Below are 22,114 nucleotides of genomic sequence, written 5' to 3' on the forward strand. Positions count from 1 at the left end.
CCTCAGCCTCCTGAGTAGGTGGGATTACAGATGCCCACTACTATGCCCAGCTAATTTTTGTATTTTTAGTAGAGACAAGGTTTCACCATTTTGGCCAGGCTTGTCTCAAACTCCTCATCTCAGGTGATCCACCTGCCTGGCCTCCCAAAGTGCTGGGATTACAGGCGTGAGCCACCACGCCCAGCCAAGGCCCTATTTTAATGTGCTTATAGCTATAAATTTCTGATCTTCACACTGCTTTTGTGCATCCCATAACTTTCGGTATGTTGTATTTTCATTTTCCATTCTAGGTATTTTTTAATTTCCCTTGAGATTTTTTCTTTTACTTATTGGTTAAAAGTATGTTATTTTTACAACTTTGTGAGTGTTTTAGTTTTTCTTCTGTTATTGACTTGATTTGTGACATAACATACAGTCCATCCTGGAGAATGTCCATATGTGATCCATGGACATTGAGAATAGTGTGTATTCTTCTGTTGTTGGGTGGAGTATCCTGTATATGTATCTGTTATATAAGCCATTTATTTTCTAACTTATCTTCTGTCTGGTGATTCTGTTCATTACAGAGAGTGAAGTGTTAACATCTCTATTATTTTAGAACTGTCGACTTCTCTCTTCAATTCTATCAATTTGTGCTTCATATATTTTAGTGGTTTATTATTAGGTACATGCATGCTTATAATATTTATATCTTCTTGCTAAAGGGACTTTCGTGAATACCCAGTATCTTTGTATTTTTATGTAGCATTTTTTATTTTAAGTCTATTTTGTCTGATATTAATATAGCCAACCCAAATCTATTTTGCATACTGTTTGCACGAAGTATCTGTTTTCTTCCTTTTACTTTCAGCCTAGTTGTGTCTTTCAATCTAACGTGAGTCTTGTAAAAACAAGATAGGCAGATCATGTTTTATAGTCTGTTCTGCTGATGTTTGTCTTTTAATTAGATAGTTTAATACTTTTACATTAAAATAATTACTCAAAAGTAGAGAGTTCTGTCCTTTTGCTATTTGTTTTCTGTATACCTTACATCTTCTAGTTTTATATTTTCTACATTATTTCTTGTTGTTTGATTGCTTTTTTCTGGTGAAACATTTACACTTTTTATTTTCTTTTGTGTATCTTCTGTAGTTTTTTTGTGATTACGATCATGGGGATGACATTTAACATCTGAATTTATTTATTTTAATTGCTGCATAGGACTATATTCAATTACAAACACAGTATAATTTTTAAATCCATTCTACTTTTGAGAGTAATCATTGGGATATTTGCTGGCTGACAGCAAACCCTGTTAATACTCGGGATGGCAGCTGCATTTCATCTTAGATTTTAACAGAAACTCATGATGAAAAGTATTTAAAACCTAAACGTCCAAGTATATTATTGTATAATTTTGAGTATTAAAAAATCAGTAGTATGTTCTTTCAGCATCTCTGAAATAACAGTGCAAAAATAGCTCCAGTTTGATAAGGCCAACTGTTGGTATCTCTGTTCTACTAACTAGGATAAGCAAGATGCCACAAAAGTCAGGTTGTCTGTGGCATTATCTTCACTACAACAACAGAACTATCACACTTTAAGTAACCCTGTGGGTTAAAAAAACAAAACAAAAAAAATTGTAAGACATAAAGAAAAACTTTCTTGAGAGAGAACATTTTACAAATCAGAGGAAAATCTTCCATAACTTTTACATTTTATAACAAATAAATTATATGCTCTATTGTTTTCTTCTGAGTACATCATCAGTACTTCCACAATAATTTTAATGTTTAACTTGAAAAAACCAGTGGCTTAAAAAAACACAGAGGCGCAATCCAAAATCCTAGAAATGTAGAATTTATATATATATGTATATATTTAGATGGAGTCTCACTCTGTCACCAGGCTGGGGGAAGGATTCATGACTTCTGGGCCTAAGGGACTGGCTGTCAGGGGGCTGGTTTGAGCAAAGATCTTCCACAAGTGACCCTGTATTTGCACTGACAGAAGCTCCGATTGCACAGAATTGTACAATTATTCAGAAAGAGTAGAAATCATGAATCCACATTTTACCTGATTTCAAACTGGTTGACAATTTACTTCTGTGGATTATTTTTTCTCTTCTCCACTCAATTTATAATTTATTCCATCTATTTCTTTCCTTTTCTGCCAACTGTTGTATTTTTCTAGGGATAGTTGCAGGAAAGAAACTATGATTTCTATCAGAGTGCTTATTATAATTCTGTTCTATTATTCTGTGACCATAGACCATATCTCTTAGAACCCACTGTGTGACAGCTTTCTCCAGGACCACCTGTGCCCCACTGAACAAGAAGAGTCCACCTTCACCTTCTTCCCTGCTGACATCAAAACTAAAATGAAACAACCTAATATGAGAATAAGAGTATATAAGAAAACTTCCATTACATTTAAAGCATTGCAAAGTATTTAATTGTAAATTCAAACACTGGAAAAACAAATCTACTTGCCTCCTGACTACTAAAACATTATTCTTTTATGAGAACATGGTCTGTGCTTGCTAATCTCATCACCAGGGATAACCAGTTTAGTGTGGCATAGAACCACCTCTATGCAGAGGTAAATATGGATTTATTTTTATAAAACAAAGATTATACTCTAGTTTTATACCATACTTTAAATATACCTGTTGTTATTGTGATCATTTTGTAATTATTTGAAACAACCTCAATGGCTATATAACATTAAATCAAAATAACATTTCATAATTTCACAATTTTCCTACTGGAAATTGAGTTTCCTGTGTGATAATTTGAGGGAAGTTTCTCTGCCTCACCAGATTAAAAACGTTGTGTTTATGTTTCTTCACTGTTTTCTTTCTATTTCATAGGAGTACCTGAAACATATCAGGTAGACTGCAGCATCTGTTGAATGAATGAATCTCTCCTTCAAATCTTGGCTAAGATCAGCCTTATCCACAAAAGTTTCTGACCCTCACTTTAATTATAAACCTCTTTCTCTTCTATAATTTGCTTCTCTAGCTGTTTTGGGGGACTCCCTGACAGGGAAAATACATAGAGCAATGCTTTCTACACTATTTAAAACCACCAGAGATCAGGCACACTGCACCCAATGAGGCTTGTGCCACTAGAAAGAAAAGGCCAGTTTGTGAGATTGATCTGTCTCAGAATATTTGTTTTCAGTCCCCATATTATCAACTACACATCCGAAGCGGAAACGAGGACTGGAAATGAATATGAATGAATGCTCGGCAGTTCATGCCTGTAATTGCAGCAGTTTGGGAGGACAAGGCTGGAGAATTGCTGGAGCCCAGGAGATGTGAGACGACACCTCTAGCAATAATAATTATTATAATTAAAGTTAAAAAAGGAACTTCTCTACTCAAAAGATAAGTAGATAGATGGATGGATGGATAGATGGATAGATAGATAGATAGATAGATAGATAGATAGATAGATAGATAGATAGATAGGAGCCAGGCACAGTGGCTCACACCTGTAATAGCAGCAGTTTGGGCAGTCGACGCAGGAGGATTGCTTGAGTACAGGAGTTTGAGACCAGCCTGGGCAACATGGCAGAACCCAGAATCCCATCTGTACATACATACACATTAAAAAAAAAAAAAGAATAAACATAACAATAACAAAAAAACAATAACAATAATAGAACAATAAACAACCAAATAAGTGGGAATTAACTAAGGTAAAAGGCAATTAAGATCACAGTTATTGTCTCTCTTTTTCTGCATCCCTTTCTCTGTCTCTCTCTATCTCTTGATCTTCGTGTGTCACATTGTCACACCCAGGCTGGAGTGCAGATGCGCAATCACGGCTCCCTGCTGATCGCGCAAGCTGCACTCCAACCAGGGTGTGACAGAGTGGGAAGACCTAGCCCTCACCCCCCCCCCCCCCAAAAAAAAATCAAAAACATCAACTTCAGCATGCAGGAAGGAGTGTAAAAAAATTAAAACAGAGAGAGCAAAGAACAAAGAAGAAAAACCAGCAACTCCCTCTAAGTATTGTGGAAGCAAACTGAAAATGATCCGAATAGTCCTAGCTACTTGGAAGGCCGAGATGGGAAGACCACCTGGGCAAGACCAGGGAGATCGAGGGCTGCAGTGAATCATGATCGCATTTTTCTGCTGAACCTCAGCAGTACTGCCGGTGTTGAGAACCATCTGGTCGACCTTAGACATAGCAAGCTGGCAGCTAGGTCCAGTGCTCACAGCCAACACCTGTCTCAAAATAAAAAATGCAACAGTAAATATTTAACAACAACAAAGAAATAGTAACAAACAATAAGACCGATAAATAAATAAGTGGGAGTGAACAAAGGTAAAAGATAATTATTATCACAATCAAAATCTTCCCTCTTTCTCTCTGTCACACTCAAGTGGGAGTGTGACAAAAAGGAAAAATCTAAAAGGTAAACTTCAGCATGCAAAAAGGAGCATAGGAAAATAGAGAGGAATGTAAAACAACAGCAAGTCACTCTAAGTACTGTGGAAACAAACTGAAAGTGGGATTAGGAAAAATAAAAAAGAAGAAGTTGGAGACCAGCCTGGGGCAACATGGCGGAACCCTTAACCCTGTGTCTACACATACCTACCCATCAGACATTTAGAAATATAATAATTAGCCTGGTGTAGTGTCATATGCCTGTAGTCCTAGCTACTCGGGAGACTGAGGCAGAAAAACCACTTGAACCCAGTAGGCAGAGGTTGCAGTGAGCCAAGATCACACCACTGCTCAGTCCAGCCTGGCTGATGGGACAAGACTGTGTCTCAAGACATGAAACTAATAATAAAAAAAAGTAGAAGTAAAAAGTACAAAAGTCAACTGGCATGGTGGCTTGTGTCTGTAGTCCCAGGTACTGGAGATGGGAGGCACTGGAGGTGTGAGGGTTGCTTAAGTCCAAAGGGTTGAGGCTGCAATGATTCTGGGTGACAGAGTGAGACCCTGTCTCCAAACAAACAATAAACATAACGATAACAAAAATGTACACTAGAACAATAAACAGCCAAATAAATGGGAGTAAACGAAGGTAAAAGGTAATTAATATCACAATTAAGATCTCTCTCTCTCTCTCTTTCTATTTGTCAAACCCAGTATGTAGTATGTCAAAAAAAATCTAAAAGGCCAGCTTCATCACGCAGAAAGGGGCGTAGGAAAATAGATCAAAGAACAAAGAAGGAAAACAACAGCAAGTCACTCCAAGTACTGTGAAAACAAACTGAAAATGGGGCTAGAAAAAAACAGAGAATGTCTGAGTAGTCTGATGGAATCAAGAGTCTGAGATGAGAAGGCCACCCAGGTGATACCAGGGAGATTGAGGCCACAGTCAACCACGATTGCATCTCTCTGCTGGACCTGAATGGTACTGTAATGGACAAGAGCCATCTAGCCAATCTTAGACATGGCAAAATGAGAGCCATCTGTTCGTCCTTAGACTTGGCAAGCTGGTGGCTAAGTCCAGTGCTTACAGCTGACGTTTGTCTCAAAATAAATAAAGAAAAAATACAAGAGTGAATACTTAACAAAGAAATGATAACAATATGAAAGACCAATAAATAAGTGGGAGTAAAGATAAAAGGTAAAATCACAATTAAGGTCTCTCTCTCTCTCTCTCCATTTGTCACACCCAGGCTTGAGTGTGACAAAAAAAGAAATTTAAAAAGTAAACCTCACCATGCAGGAAGAAGCATAGGAAAAGAGAGAGAGAAAAGAACAAAGCAAAAAAAAAAAAAAGAACAGCAAGTCACTCCAAGTACTGTGGAAATAAACAGAAACTGGGATTAGGAAAAAAGAGAGGAAAAAGACCTGAGTAGTCAAAAGGACACGGGAGGCCAATTGGGAAGACCGCCCAGGTGAGACCAGGAAGATTGAGGCCACAGTGAATCAGGATCCGATCCCTCTGCTCAACCTGAATTATACTTCTGCTGGTGAGAGAGATCTGGTCGACCTTAGACATGGCAAGGCGAGAGGCGAGAGGCGAGACCCATCAGGTCGACCTTGGTCCAATGCTCACAGCTAACATCTCTCTCGAAATAAACAAAAAAATCCAACAGTAAATATTTAACAATGACAAAGAAATAATAAAAAACAATATTAAAGAACAATAAATAAATAGGTTGCAGTTAACAAAGGTAAAAAGTAATATCACAATTAAGATCTCCCCTCTCTCTCTGTTCGTCACACCCAGGCTGAAGTGTGACAAAATAAAAAAATCTAAAAGATCAACTTTATTGTGCAGGAAGGAGTGTAGGAAAATAGAGAAAAGAACAAAGAAGAAAAACAAAACAAGTCACTCTAAGTACTGTGGAAACAAACTAAAAGTGGGTTAAAAAAAAAACAGGCTGGGCGTGGTGGCTCATGCCTGTAATCCCAGGACTTTGGGAGGTTGAGGCAGGCAGATCACGAGGTCAAGAGATCAAGACCATCCTGGCCAACATGGTGAAATCCCGTCTTTACTAAAAATACAAAAATTAACTGGGCTTGGTGGTGCATGCCTGTAGTCCTAGCTACTCAGGAGGCTGAGGCAGGGGAATCATTTGAATCCAGGAGGTGGAGGTTGCAGTGAGCAACCACTGAACTCCAGCCTGACAACAGAGTGAGACTCCATCAACAATAACAACAATAAAAACAGATGAAGAAGGTCTGAGTAGTCTCAGGTACACAGGAGGCCAAGATGGGAAGACCACCGGGTAAAACCCAGGAGTCTGAGGCCTCAGAGAATCATGAATGCATCCCTCTGCTGCACCTGAATGGTACTGTCACCACCAAGAGTCATCTGGTCGACCTTAGACGTGGCAAACTGATAGCTAAGTCCAATGCTTGCAGCCAAAATTGACCTCAAAATAAATAAACAAAAAATACAACAGTAAATATTGAACAATAATGAAAAACAATAACAATATTAAAGACTAATAAATAATAAGTGGGAGTGAATAAAAGTAAAAGGTAATTAATATCACATTGAAGATTTTCTCCTGCCTCTCAATTTGTCATGCCAGGCTAGAGTGTGACAAAAATCTAGAAGATCAACTTCATTGTGCAGGAAGGAGCATAGAAAAATGAAGAAAAGAAGAGAGAAGAAAACAGCAAATCATTCTGAGTACTGTGGAAACAAACTGAAAATGGGCTTAGAAAGAAAGCAGAGTAAGAAGGTCGGAATAGTCCCAGGGACTCCAATTGCCGAGATGGGAAAACCACCCAGGTGGGATGGGAGATTGAGGCCACAGGGAATCACTATCACATGCCTCTGCTGGACCTGAATGGTACTAGTGCTGGCTAGAGCCATCTGGTTGACCTTAGACATGTCAAGGCAGGAGCCATCTGATCGACCTTAGACTTCGCAAGCTGGTGGCTAAGTCCAGTGTTCACTGCCGACATCTGTCTCAAAATAAAAAGTTCGACAGTGAATATTTAACAATAACAAAAATATAATACCAAACAATATTAAAGACCAATAAATAAGTGGGAGTGAACAAAGGTAAATTGACCATACATACATATATATATGATGCATATATATATATGGTCAATTTCATCATGCAGGAACGAGTGTAGAAAAAGGGAGAAAAGGAGAAAAGAACAAAGAAGAATGACAACAGCAAGTCTCTCTAAAACTTCGGTTAGTTTCACTGTGGAAAAGAAAATTGAAAGTGGGGTTAGAAAAGAAAGAGAGGAAGAAGGAGGATAAGTCCAGGTAGCCTGAGGGACTAGGGAGGCCGAGATGCAAAGACCACCTGGGTGAACACTGGGAAGATTGAGACCACAGTGAATCACGATCACATCCCTCTGCTGTACCTGAACGGTACTTCCAAAGGCAAGAGCCATCTGGTCATCCTTAGACATGTCAAGGTGAGAGCCGTCTGGTCGACCTTAGACATGGTAAGGTGAGAGCCAGCTGGTTGACCTTAGACTTGGCAATCTGGTAGCTAAGTCCAATCCTCTCAGCTGACATCTTGGAGAGAGAGAGACAGACAGACAGACAGGCAGACACAAACAGAGCGAGACAGGAGAAAATCTTAATTGTGTTATTACTTTTCACCTTTGTTCACTCCAAACAAAAAAATCCAACAGTGAATATTTAACAATAACAAAGATGTAACAAACAATATTAAAGACTAATAAATAAGTGGTAGTGAACAAAGGTAATAGGTAATTAATAACACAGTTAAATTCTTCTAACCTCTTTCTCGATTTCTCTGTCACACTCAAGATTGAGTGTAACAGAATAAGAATTTAAAAGGTCAACTTCATCGAGCAGGAAGGAGCATAGGAAAATATATAGAGAAAAGAGCAAGAAGAAAGAAATAGAAAGTCACTCTAAAGTCACTCTAAGGACTGTGGAAACGGATTGAAAGTAAGGTTAGCAAAAAATAGGAAGAATGTCCAAGTAGTCTGAGGGAATCAGGAGGCCGAGATCAGAAGGCCACCCTGGAGAGATATGGGAGACCCCCAGAGCACAGTGAATCACTCAGCCTAATTATAGAGACATCTGGGCAAACCCAAGCATTCTAAGGGAAGAGATCCTAGACCAACCCCTGGCAGTCTTATCATAGAGACACCTGGGTGACCACAGGCATTATGGGAGAGATTTTTGCTGAACTTAGGCAGTCTAATGATAGAGACAACTGGGCCACACTAGGCATTATTATAGCAGAGACCCCTGGCCAACCCCAGACATTGTAATTATAGAGAAACATGTGCGACCCCGGGCATTTTAATGGGAGAGACTCTCGGTCAACCCCAGGGATTTTTATGGGAGAGACGACCAGCCAAAACAAGGTAGTCTAATGAAAAAGACACCTGGGCAACCCTATGCATTCCAATGGGAGAGACTCCTGGCCCAACAAAGTTAGTCTAATAATAGAGACACCTGGATGACCACAGAAATTCTAATGGGAGAGACCCCTAACTAACCCCCAGTATTCTAATGGTAGAAACACCTGGGCTACCTCAGGCATTCTAATGGGAGAGACTCCTGGCCAAACCCAAGCAGTCTAATGATAAAGACACATGGGAGACCACAAACATTCTAACAGGAAAGACTCCAGGCAGACCCCAGGCTGTCTGTCTGATGATAGAGACAGCTGGGCAACCCCAGACATTCTAATGGGAGATACTGCCGCTGACCCCAGTCATTCTAATAAGAGAGACACCAATGATAAAGACATCTGGACAATCACAAGCATTCTAAAGGGAGAAACTACCAGCTGACCACAGGCTGTCTAATGATAGAGACACCTCATCGAGCCCAGGTATTCTAATGGGAGAGATTTCCAACTGACAACAAGCATTCTAATGATAGAGACACCTGGGCGACCGCAGGTATTGTAATGGGAGAAGTTCCCAGTCATCCAGACTCATTGTAATGATGGAGACACCTAAGCGAACTCAGGTATTGTCATGATAGAGACACCTATGCGACCCCAGGCACTCAAATGGGAGAGACTCCCAGCCAACACCAGACATTCTAATGAGAGAGATTCCTGGCCGAACCCAGGCAGTCAAATGATAAACATATCTGGGCAAAACCAGGAATTCTTAAGGGAGAGACTCCTGGCTAACCCCAAGTAGTCTAATATTAGAGACATCTTGGAGATCTCAGTCATTCTGATGGGAGAAACTCCCAGCCCACCCCTGTGATTCTAATGGGAAAGACTCTTGTCCAACCCCAGGCAGTTTAAAATTAGATACTCCTAGGCAACCCCCAGGCATTCTAATATGAGAGACTCCCAGCCGACTAAGGAAGTCTAATAATAGAGACACCTGGGCGACCAGAGGCATTCTAATATGAGAGACTCCCAGCCGACTAAGGAAGTCTAATAATAGAGACACCTGGGCGACCAGAGGCATTCTAATAAGAGGGACTCTCATCCGACCCCAGGCAGTCTTATGATAGAGACATCTGGGTGACCGCAGGCATTTTAATGGGAGAGACTTCTGGCCATCCAGAAGCATTGTAATGATGGAGACGCCTGGACGATGGCAAGCATTGTAATAATAGGGACACCTGTGCGACCCCAGTCACTGAAATGGAGAGATTCCCAGCCAACACCAGGCATTCTAATGAAAGAGATTCCTGGCCGACCCTAGGCAGTCAAATGATAAAGACACGTAAGAGAAACCAGGCATTCTAATGAGAGAGACTCCTGGCTAACCCCAGGCAGTCTGATGATAGAGACACCTGGGCAACCCCAGTCATTCTAGTAGGAGAGACTTCCAGCCAACCTCAGTGATTCTAATGGAAGAGACTTGTGTGACCCCAGGCAGTTGAGATTCCTGGGCAACTCCAGGCATTCTAATAAGAGAGATTCCTAGTCCGAGTAAGGCAGTCTAAGGATAGAGACACCTGAGCGACCTCAAGCATTTAAATAGGAGAGACTCCTGGCTGACTCCAGGCAGTCTAATTATACAGACTCCTGAGTGACCCCAGGCATTCTAATGAAAGAGACTCTCAGCCAAACCCAGGCAGTGTGATTATAGAGACACTTAGGTGACCCCAGACATTCTAATGGGAGAGACTCCTGGACGACCCCAAACATTCTAATGATAGAGACACCTGGGCAACCCCAGACTATTTAATGATAGAGACACCTGGGTAACCTGAGGCATTCTTATGGGAGAGGCCCAGGGCCAACCCCAGGCATACTAATGATAGAGACACCTGGGTGACACCAGGTATTTTTAATGGGAGAGACTACCAACCAGCCCAAGACAATCTAATGATACAAACACCTGGGCGACCCCAGGCATTCTAATGATAGAGACAAGTGAGCAACTTCAAGCATTTTAATAATAGAGACACCTGGGCTACCACAGGCATTTTTATGTGAGAGACTCCTGGAAACCCCAGGCATTCTAATAGAGAGACTCCTGGCTGACCACAGGCAATCTAATCATGGAGACAACTGAGTGACCCCAGGCATTATAATGGAAGAGACTCCTGGCCGACACCTGGCAGTCTAATTTAAGTGACAATTGGGCAACCACAGACATTCTCATGGGAGAGACTCCTGGCGGACCCAAGCAGTCTGTGGATAGAGACACTTGGGTGGCCTCAGGCATTCTAATGGGAAAGATTTCTAGTTGACCACTGGAAGTCTAATTATAGAGACACGTGGGCTACCCCGGGCATTCTAATGAAATAGACTCCTTGCCGACCCCAAGCAGTCTAGTGAAAGAGACACATGGGAGACCCCAGGCATTCTAATGAAAGAGACTCCTGGCTGAATCCAGGCAGTCTAATGATAGAGGCACCTGGGCGACCCCAGGTGTTCTAATGGGAGAGACTCCTGGCCAACCCCAGTGATTCTAATGGAAGAGATTCTTGTCTGCCTTCAGGCTGTCTAAGGATAAAAACTCCTTAGGGCCTCCAGGCATTCTAATGAGAGGGACTCCCGGCCAAATCAAGGCGGTCTAATGATAGAGACACTTGGGTGACCCCAGGCATTTTAATGGGAGAGACTCCTGACCTACCACAGGCAGTCTAATTTTACACACTCCTGGGAGACCCCAGATATTCTAATGAAAGAGACCCCCGGCCAACTCCAGGCAGTGTGATGATGGAGACAGTTGGGCTACCCCAGGCATTCTAATGGGAGGGGCTCCTAGATGACCTTAGGCATTCTAATGATAGAGTCACCTCTATGACTCCAGACAGTCTAATGGGAGAGACTACCTGCCAACCTCAGGCAGTCTAATGATAGAGATAGCGGGCGACCCCAGGCATTGTAATGAGAATGACTGCTTGCCAACCCAAGGCAGTGTAATGATAGACACACCTTGGCAACCCCAGGCATTTTAATGGGAGAGATTCCTAGTTGACCACCGGCAGTCTAAATATAGAGACAGCAGGGCTACCCCAGGCATTCTAATGGGATAGATTCTCGGCCAACCTCAGGAAGTCTAATGATAGAGACATATGGGCCACCACAGGCATTCTAATGAAAGAGACTCCTGACCGACTCCAGGCAGTCTAATGATAGAGTCACCTGGGTGACCTTAGACATTCTTACGGAAGAGACCTCCAATCGACCCCAGTAATTCTAATGATGAAGACCCCTACACGACCCCAGTCATTCTAATGGGAGAAACTCCTGCTTGACATAAGGCAGTCTAACGGTAGAAACACCTTGGCGACCCTAGACATTCTAATGGGAGAGACTCCTGGCAAAACCTTGGCATTCTAATGATAAAGACAAGTGGGCAACCCCAAGCATTGTAATGGTAAAGACACCTGGGCGATCCCAGGATTTCTAATGTGAGAGACTCCTGGCCAACCCCAGGCATTCTAATTAAGAGACTTCTGTCTGACCACAGGCTGTCTAATGACAGAGACTCCTGGCCGACTCCAGGCATTCTAATGAAAGAGACTCCTGGCCGACCCCAGGCAGTCTAATTAAAGTGATACCCAGGCGACCCCAGGCACTCTAATGGAAGAGACTCCCGGCTGATCCCAGGCATTCTAATGGGAGAGAATCCTGGCCAAACCCAGGCAGCCAATGGATAGAGACACATGGGCAACCCCAGGCATTCTAATGAAAGAGACTCCCGGCTGACCCCAGGCAGTTTAATAATAGAGACACATGGGTGAACACAGGCATTCTAACAGGAGAGATTCCTGGCCGTCCCAAGCAGTCTAATTATAGAGACACCTGGGCGACTCCAGGCTTTCTAATAGGAGAAACCCCAGGCTGACCCTAGGCAGTCTGATGATAGAGGCTTCTTGGCAACAGCAAGCATTCTAATGTGAGAGACTCCAGGCCAAACCCAGGCATTCTAATGATAGAGACATTTGGGAGACCCCAGTTATTTTAATGATAGAGACACCTCAGCAACCCTAGGCATTCTAATGGGAGACACCAACGCCGAAACTAGGCTTTCCAATGGGGAGACACCTGGCTGACCCCCAACAGTCTAATGATAAAAGCACCTGGACAACACCAGTCATTTTAATGGCAGTGACTCCCAGTCTACCCCAGGAGTTTTAATGGGGAGACTTCTGACCAACCCCAGGCAGTCTAATCATAAAGATAGCTGTGCTAACCCAGACATTCTAATGAAAGAGATTGCTGGCCAACCGCTGGCTGTTTAATTATAAAGACACTTGGGCGACCTCAGGCATTCTAATGGAGGAGACTCCCAGCTGACTGCAGGCAGTCTAATGATATTGACACCTGGGCGCCTCAAGACATTCTAATGGAAGAGACTCCCACCCTACCCCAGGCATTCTAATGATACAGACACCCGGGTGACCCCAGGCATTCTAATGGGAGACACTCCTGACTGACAACAGACAGTCCAATGATAGAGACACCTGGGAGACACCAGCATTCTGATTAGGGAGATTCTAGGCAGTCTGATAGTGACAGCTGGGCGACCACAGGCATTCTAATGGGAGAGGCTAATGGATGACAGTGGGCATTTTAATTGGAGAGACTCCTGGCTGACCCAAGGAAATTTAAGGATAGAGACACCTGGGCGACCCCAGACATTCTAAAGGGAGAGACTCCTGACCGACACCAGACAGTCTAATTACAGAGACACTTGGGCTATCCCAGGCATTCTACTGAAAATGACTCCCGTTTGACTCCAGGTGGTCTAATGATAGAAATGCCTGGTTGACTTCAGGCATTGTAATTGGAGAGACCCCATCTGATCCCAGGCAGTCTAATGATAGAGACACCTGGGTGACCCCAGGCATTCTAATGGGAGAGAGTCTCAGCTAACCACAGGCAATCTAATGATAGAGATAACGTGGAGACCTGATTCATTCCAATCAAAGAGACTCACGGTGAACCCCAGTTATTCTAATAAAAGAGACTCTTGTCTGACTTCAGGAAGTCTAAATATAGAGACTACTGGGCTACCCCAGACATTCTAATGGGAGAGAGTCTGGGCCGAACCCAGGCAGTCTAATTATAGAGACACGTGAGAGACCAAATTCATTCTAATGGGAGAAACTCCCAGCAGGTCCCATGCCGCCTAATGATAGAGACACTTGGACGACCCCAGGCATTCTAATGGGAAAAATTCTTGGCCGACCCCATGATACCTATTTATAGAGACACCTGAGTGAGCCCAGGCATTCTAATGAGTGATGCTTCTTGCCTATTCCAGGCATTCTAATGACAGAGACACCTGGGCGACCCCAGGCATTGTAATGATAGAGACAAGTGGGTGACTTCAGGCATTCTAAAAAAAGGCTCCCTGCGGACCCAGGCATTCTAATGAGAGAGACTCTCAGCTGATCTCAGGCAGTCTAATCATAGACTGGGTGACCAAAAGGATTTTAATAAGAGACTACCAGCTGACCACAGGCAGTGAAATGATACAGACACTTATGGTACTTCAGGCATTGTGGCAGAGAACCCTAGCCAACTTCAGGCAGTCTAATAATAGAGACACCTGGGTGACTTTATGCATTTCAGTGGGAGAGACTCCTAGCCGGCCCTGAGCATTCTAATGATAGAGATACCTGGGTAACCTCATGCATTCTAATGGGAGAAACTTTTGGCTGGCCCCAGGCATTCTAATGGGAGAGACTGCTGGCCGACCCCAGGCAGTCTAATGATAGAGACACCTTGGCCACCCCAGGTATTCTAAAGGGAGAGACAATCGACAGACCCCAGATTGTTTAATGATACAGACACCTGCGCGAGCCTAGGCATTTTAAAGGGAGAGACTCTTGGCGACCACAGACATTCTAATAATAGAGACACCTTGGCGATTCCAGTCATTCTAATAGGAAAGACTCTCTTCTGAACCCAGGTATTGTCTTGGGAGACAATCCTGGCTGAGCCCAGGCAGTGTAATTATAAAGACACCTGGGCAGGCCCATGCATTCTAATGGGAGAGACCTCCCCATTGTCCCCAGGCAGTCCAGTGATAGAGATACCTTGACGACCACAGGCATTACTGTGAGAGACACACTTTGCCAAACTCAGGCAGTCTAATGATAGAGACAGCTGGGCAACAAGCATTCTAGTGGGAGAAACTCCTGGCTGACACCAGGAAAGAAAAGCCTGAGTGATCCTAGTCATTTTCATGGGATAGACTCTCGTTCCACCCCAGGCATTCTTATGGGAGAGACTGCTGGCCAACACCAGGCAGTCTAATAAAAAAGACATGTAGGAGACCCCATGATTCTAATAAGAGACTCCTGGCTGAACCCAGGCAGTTTAATGATAGATACACCTGTGCGACCACAGGCATTCTAATGGGGGAGACACCTGGTCAACTGCAGGCATTCTAATAAGAGAGATTTCCTGGCCGACCCCAGGCAGTTTAATGATAGCGATACCTGGGAGACCCCAGGCATTCCAATGGGAAAGACTCCAGGCCGACCCCAGGCAGTCTAATGGGAGGGATTCTCGGCTTAACCCAGGCATTCAAATGGGATGGGCTCCTGGCTGACCCCAGGCAGTCTAATTGTAAAGAAATCCAGATGACCCCAGGCATTCTAATGAAAGAAACTACCAGCCGACCTCAGGCTGTCTAATGATAGAGACATATTTGTGAGCCCAGGTATTCTAATAGGAGAGACTCCCAGCTGACCCCAGACATTCTAATGATAGAGACACCTGGGAGAGCCCAGTCATTCTAGTGGGAAAGACTCCCGCTCAACATAAGGCATTCTCTTGAAAGAGACTCCTTGTTGATCACAGGCAGTCTAATTATTGAGACACATGGGCAATCCCAGGCATTCTAACAGGAGTGATCCCTGGCTGACCGCCAGCAGTCTAATGATAGAAACACCTGGGCAACCACAGGCATTCTTGTGAGAGAGATCCGTTGCTGAACTTAGGCAGTCTGATGATAGAGACACATAGGCAAATCCAGGCATTTTAATGTGAGAGACTGTCAGCTGACCTCAGACATTCTAATGATAGAAACACCTGAGTGATCCCCGTCATTTTAAAGGAAGGGACTCTCGGCCGACCCAAAATATTCCAATGGGAGAGACACCTGACTGACCCCACGGAGTCTAAAAATAGAGACATCTGGGTGACAACAGACATTCTAATGAAAGAGACTACTGGCCGAATCCAGACAGTCTAAGGAGAAAGAAACCTGGGCGACCTAAGGCATTTCTTTTAGGAGAGACTCCTTCTCGACTTCATGCTGTCTAATTATACAGACACATGGGAGACCCCAGGCATTCTAATGGGAGAGACTCCTGGCCCACCCCAGGCGGTCTAATGATAGAGACACCTGTGTGACAACAGGTATTCTAAGGGGAGAGACTCTCAACCAACCCCAGGCAGTCTAATGATAGAGACACATGGGGGACCCAAGGCATTCTAATGTGAGACTCCTGGGCGACCCAGGTAGTCTTATGATCTAGACACCTGCAAGATTCCAGACAATGTAATGGGAGAGACTTTTGGCAAAACCCAGGCATTCTAATGAGAAACACTGCTGGCTGATCCCAGACAATCTAATGAAAGAGACTTGGGGGCGAGACCAGGCATTATAATGATAGAGACACCAGGTGTTCTAATGAGAGAGACACCTGGCCAACCCCAGGCATTTTAATGGCAGAGACTCCTGGACAATCACAGAGAATCTAAAAACAAGGACACTTGGGCAACCCCAGGCATTTTAATGGGAGAGATTCCTGGCCAACCCCAGTCAGTCTAATGATAGAGTCACCAGGGCGACCCCAGGAATTCTAATGAGAAAGATTCCTGGTCGACTCCAGGCCGTTTAATGGTAGAGACTTATGGGCGACCTCAGGCATCCTACTGAGAGAGTCCTGGCTGACCCCAGGCGTTCTCCTGGGAGAGACTCCTGGATGAACCCACGGATTCTAATGATAGAGAAATCTGGTCCAACTGAGGCAGCCAAATGATAAAGACACCTGGGTGATGCCAGGCATTCTAATGGGAGAGACTCCTGGCCAACCCCAGGCTTTCTTATGGGAGAGACTCCCAGCCAAATGCAGGCAGTCTAAGATAGGGACACCTGGGGGACCCCAAGCATACTAAAGGGAGAGACTCCTGACCTAACACAGACATTCTAATGACAGAGAAAAGTAGGTGACCCCAAGCATTTTAATGGTAGAGACACCTAAGCGACCCCAGGCTTTCTAATGTGAGAGATTCCTGGCCAACCCAGGCATTCTAATGAAAAGGACTCCTGGCTGACTCTAGGCATTCTAATGATGGAGGCACCTGGGCGATTCCAGGCAATCTAATGATAGAGACACTGCACAACAGCAGGCATTCTAGAGGAGAGACTCCTGACTGACCCCAGGCAGTCTAATGAAAGAGACATCTGGGAGACCCCAGGCATTCTAACAGCAGAGACTCCCAGTCGACCACAGGCATTCAAATGTAAGAGACTCCTGGCTGAAGAAAGCAATCTATGGATAGAGACACCTGGGCGTCCACTGGCCTTTTAATGAGAGATTTTTGGTCAATACCAGGCAGTCTAATTATAGAGACACCTGGGCAACCCTAGGCATTCTAATGGGAGAGACTTCCAGGCAGTGTAATGACAGAGACACCTGGGAGACTGCAGGAATTCTAATGAGAGAGACACCCAGCTGATCACAGACAGTCTATTGATAAAGACAACTGGACAACCACAGGCATTCTAAAGGAAAGTATTCCTGTCTGACCTCAGGCATTTCAATGGGAGAGACTCCGGACTGACCCCAGGCAGTCTATTGATAAATACACCTGGGCAACCCAAGGCATTCTAATAGGAGAGTCTCTTGTCTGACCACAGGCAGTCTAATGAGAGAGACAGCTGAGCGACCCAAGATATGGTAGTGTGAGAGACTCCTGGCCAACTCCTAGCATTCTAATGACAATGACACCTGGGAGACTGCAGGCATTCTAAAGTCTCCTGGCTGACCAAAGGCTGCCTAATTAACGAGACACCTGGAGGACCAAAGACTTTCTAATAGGAGAGACTTTCAGCGGACCGAAGGAATTGTACTGGGAGAGACTCCTGGCTGGAACAAGCAGTGAATGCATAGAGACATGTGGGGGACCCCAGGCATACTATTGGGAGAGATTCTTGGCCAACCCCTGACAGTCTAATTATAAAAAAACCTGGGTGACTTCAACCATTCTAATGGGAGAGACTCCCAGCTGACCCCAGGCATTCTAATGAGACACCCCTCATCAATTTCCATCACTTTAAAGGTAGAGACCCCTGGGCCACCCCAGGCATTCTAATATGAGAGACTCCCAGCCAACACTAGGCAGTCTAATAATAGAGACACCTAAGCAACCCCCAGCATTCTAATGGGAGAGTCTCTCATCCAACCCCAGGCAGTCTTATAATAGGGAAACCTGGGTGACCACAGGCATTCTAATGGGAGAGACTCCTGGTCCGCCCAAGGCATTGTAATGAAAGGGACACCTGGGCAAACCCAGACACTCAAGTGGGAGAGACTCCCAGCTGACACTAGGCATTCTAATGAGAGAGACTGCCAAATGATAAAAACAGATGGGAGAACCCAGACATTCTAGTGGGAGAGACTCGTCTAACTTCAGGCAGTCTAAAGATAGAGATACCTGGGCAACCACAGGCATTCTAATGGGAGGGACTCCCGGCCAACCCCAGTGAATCTAAGAAGAGAGACTTTTCTCCGACCTCACACAGTCTAAGGATAAATATGCCTGAATGACTCCAGGAATTTTATTAAGAGCGACTCCTGGTCAAATTCAGGCAGTCTAAGGATAGAGATACCTGGGTGATCTCAGGCATTCTAATGACAGAGACTCCTGGCCAACCCCAGGGAGTCTAATTATATAGACTCCTGGGCGACCTTAGGAATTCTAATAAAAGAGGCTCGTGGCCAACTCCAGGCAGCGTGATGATAGATACACTTGGGCAACCCTAGGCATTCTAATGATAGAGGCACCTGTGCTACCCCAGATACCTGGCCAACCAAGGCATTTTAATAAAAGAGACCTCTTATTCTGGCTTTGCATCCTAGAATTAACAAATCGCATGATATAATCAAGAGTATAATTAGCAACATTCTTTTCCAGTCAAAGAGTGACCCATAGTGTTACTTGGCATCTCAGTTCACTGTATGCCATCAATGAGGAACCCCACTGGGAGCATGTTAATTTCTTTTAGCCAAGCAGTCTCACTGTTAGAAGCTCTGGAAGGGGTGTTTGTTAAATAACAAGGCAGAATAAAAGGCGGATTTAAGAGATGAGATTAATAGAATGTAGCAGTACTGGTTGCAGGCAGAGTGAGATAATTAAAAAGGAATAAATTATTTGGCTTAGCCTTATGCTTCTTCAGCATAATGTCTGGGGCCTGCATCGTCCACAGAAGTCACATCGTCTGGGGCTGCAGGTCCTGTAGGGTCTTTCTTAGACTGGCTCGAGTTTTTTCTTATTTCCATCATTTGACGAAGACATAGTCTCCAGACTGGTGCTGGTGTACTGGAAATTTTAGGGGTGGTGCCTGTGCTAAGAAATCTTTTATAATCTTTGTTAAAGAGCAGGTTAGTGCTTTAAGAAAAACCTGTTGTGCTTTATTTTGAAGTCTGGTTTACCAAAAAACTGGATGATACTTTTTTTTTTTTAACTTTAGCCGATATGATTACAGACAGATTTTTTTTTTTAACAATTAACGTTTTAAAACTTGCTTCGACTTTCAAAACAAAAATTACACATTTCCTGCACAAATTCCTTTTTATAACATTTTTCACGACTTTCACAATCTTTGACATGCCTTAACTTTCTGACTTTTTAAAAATAACCTTCCATACTAAAGGTACCTTCTTATATCGATAACTTTCTTAATATTTCTCTTCTCCTTTATCTCTCTCCTTTGTCTTACTTTTTGTGTCTCTCTCTGATCTCTGTCTCTTCTTGTCTCTCTCTTATTCTTTCCTTCTATTTCTGGCTGATCTTAGAAGCTAAGAAAGGTAATTTTCTTCATTTCTGGTACTGGGTTGGGTCCTAGCCACACTGTGGTATGGTTTAATGCATCATGCTGGAATCCAAAGAGGACCTGAGAATGTGTAAAAACAAGCGTACCCTTTTCCCCACGTTAACAATTCATTTGGAGCACACCATTCATTTCTGTTTACATCTTTCCATAAAACTGCAGGTTTTATGTCTTCTGTAGTAATTGCAGATTATTGCAGTTATCTACAGCTCATTGAAATTTGTCATCTAAATTTAAAAAATAAGAGTAAATAAGACTTGTGCTAACAGCGTTGCAGGAAATTTACCGGTACTCCCCCTTTTTCTGTTTTTTGAGAATATTTTTAAGAGTGGAGTGGGCATGTTCTACCATGACTTGTCCTTGGGGGTTATATGCGATGCCTGTGAAATATTGGATATTCCATGTGTGACAAAATTGTTGAAACTGTGAGCTGACATAAGCTGGACCATTATCAGTTATAATTTTGGTGGGCTGTCCCATAAATTCAAAAGTTAAAAGATTTTGAATGACATATCAAGTTGACTTTTCAGGCAGAGTGTGTGCACTAATTAAACAAGTGTTGGTATCAATAGAAACATTTATATATCTAAGTTTTCCTAATTCAGGGATGTGTGTAATATCTGTTTGCCATGACTGATTGGGTTCTAGCCCTCTAAAGTTAATACCTGTGGAAGGAGGGGATGAGCCTGTGAGCTGATAATCCAGGCATTGCAGGATAATTTGTTTAGCCAGCCTCTGGGTAAGTTGAAATTGCTTAGATAGGTTTCTCCAATTTTGGTGGAAAAATTGATGCGATTTGGTGGCTTGGTCAAGCAGTGATGTCATGACTTCTGGGTCTACTTGTTCATTTTCATAAGCCAATGGGCCAGGCAGAGAGCTATGGGTTCGAATGTGTGTGATAAAAATAGGATATGAATGTTGATCTAGCAATTGCTGAAGTCAAAGAAAAAGAGCACACAGGATGGGCTCAAGATTGGATTTAATTAAGGCTGTTTTAAGGTTCTGCAATAAATAAACCGAGTAAGCTGAGTCACTCACTATGTTGATGGACTGAGTGGAAAAAGTTTCCAAGGCCAGTACCAGGGCCCCAATTTTAGCTTTCTGAGTGCTAGTAATCCCAGATTGAGTGACTGAATGATGTGGTCTCCACCAGACTGCCAGTTTTCCACGTTTAGCAGAACCATCAGTAAACAGTGTTAAAGCATTAGGTATGGCAGAGTAAACTACTTTTGTGGGCAAGATTACTGGCATATAAGATAAGAAATGAAGAAGTTTATCAGCAGGAAGTTCATATTCTATTTGTCCTGTGTAATCAGAGAAAGCTATTTCCAGATATATTGATAAGGGCAACACTGCTTCGAATTGCTTTTTACTTAAAGGAATCCTGATGATATCAGGATCATAACCTAGGAGCTGATTGCCTCGTTTTCAGCCTGAATAAATGTCTGTAGTAATTAACTGAATATAGGGAGCTAGTGTTTTAGTCCCAGTATGTGAGCAAAAAACCCATTCTAGGAAGCATAGCCTGGGGGCCATTTGCCCTATTAACACTTTAGGGGAGTGTTTGGTGGGAAAGATAAACAATTGAATTGAATACAATTGAATACGGTGGATCAGTGTGATTTAACTGCTTCTGAGAGATGGCTTGCTCTATTTCCTCAATTTCCCTTTTTGCCGCAGGGGTTACATATCTGGGAGAATCCAGGGCTGGATTGCCCTTTAAGAAAGAAAACAGGTTGTGTAGCTTATCAGTAGGAATTCCCAAAGTGAGTTGAAGCCAATTAATATCTCTCAGTAATTTTTGATAAACATTTAAGGCATGTAAGTTGCTAGTATTTAATTTAAACTTTTGAGGTCTTACTCACCAGGAAGTTAGTGTGTACCTAACATATTTCCAAGGAGAAGAAATCTGTACGTTCTCAGGTGCAATGATTAGACCTTTTAGCTGTGTATCCTTTACAACAGAGGAATATAAATTAAAATATTGGCTCCGTTGGGGCTGCTAGTAGAATATCATCCACAAAATGAATATTTGTGCAATCAGGAAATTCTTTTCTACTAGGGAGCAAAGCTTGATTTACGTGATACTGACACATGGTAGGACTGTTTAGCATTCCTTGAGAAAGCATTTTCCAATGAAATCAACAAACTGGCTTTTCATTATTGGTAGCTGGTGTTGTAAATGCAATTTTTTT

The 22,114-nt window shown here is 43.1% G+C and overlaps 1 long non-coding RNA gene across 3 annotated transcripts in view; it reads left to right on the forward strand.

The window, feature by feature from the left end:
• The window catches only part of LOC105536834, a 30,635-nt gene that overhangs the window by 4,867 nt on the left and 3,654 nt on the right, over nt 1-22,114 (forward strand). Inside the window, exon 3 of one of the 3 annotated variants that reach the window (XR_001005628.1) lies at nt 6,995-7,496. The exons of 1 other annotated variant lie outside the window; for it this stretch is intronic. This is a non-coding gene — a long non-coding RNA (uncharacterized LOC105536834). Of the gene's footprint in view, nt 1-6,183; nt 6,337-6,994; nt 7,497-22,114 lie in introns of those variants that run through there. One more of the 3 variants, XR_001005627.1, reaches the window with a different exon arrangement.

Source organism: Mandrillus leucophaeus, unplaced genomic scaffold (genome assembly GCF_000951045.1).
Source record: "Mandrillus leucophaeus isolate KB7577 unplaced genomic scaffold, Mleu.le_1.0 Scaffold1630, whole genome shotgun sequence".
In the NCBI taxonomy this organism is placed as follows: Eukaryota; Metazoa; Chordata; class Mammalia; order Primates; family Cercopithecidae; genus Mandrillus; species Mandrillus leucophaeus.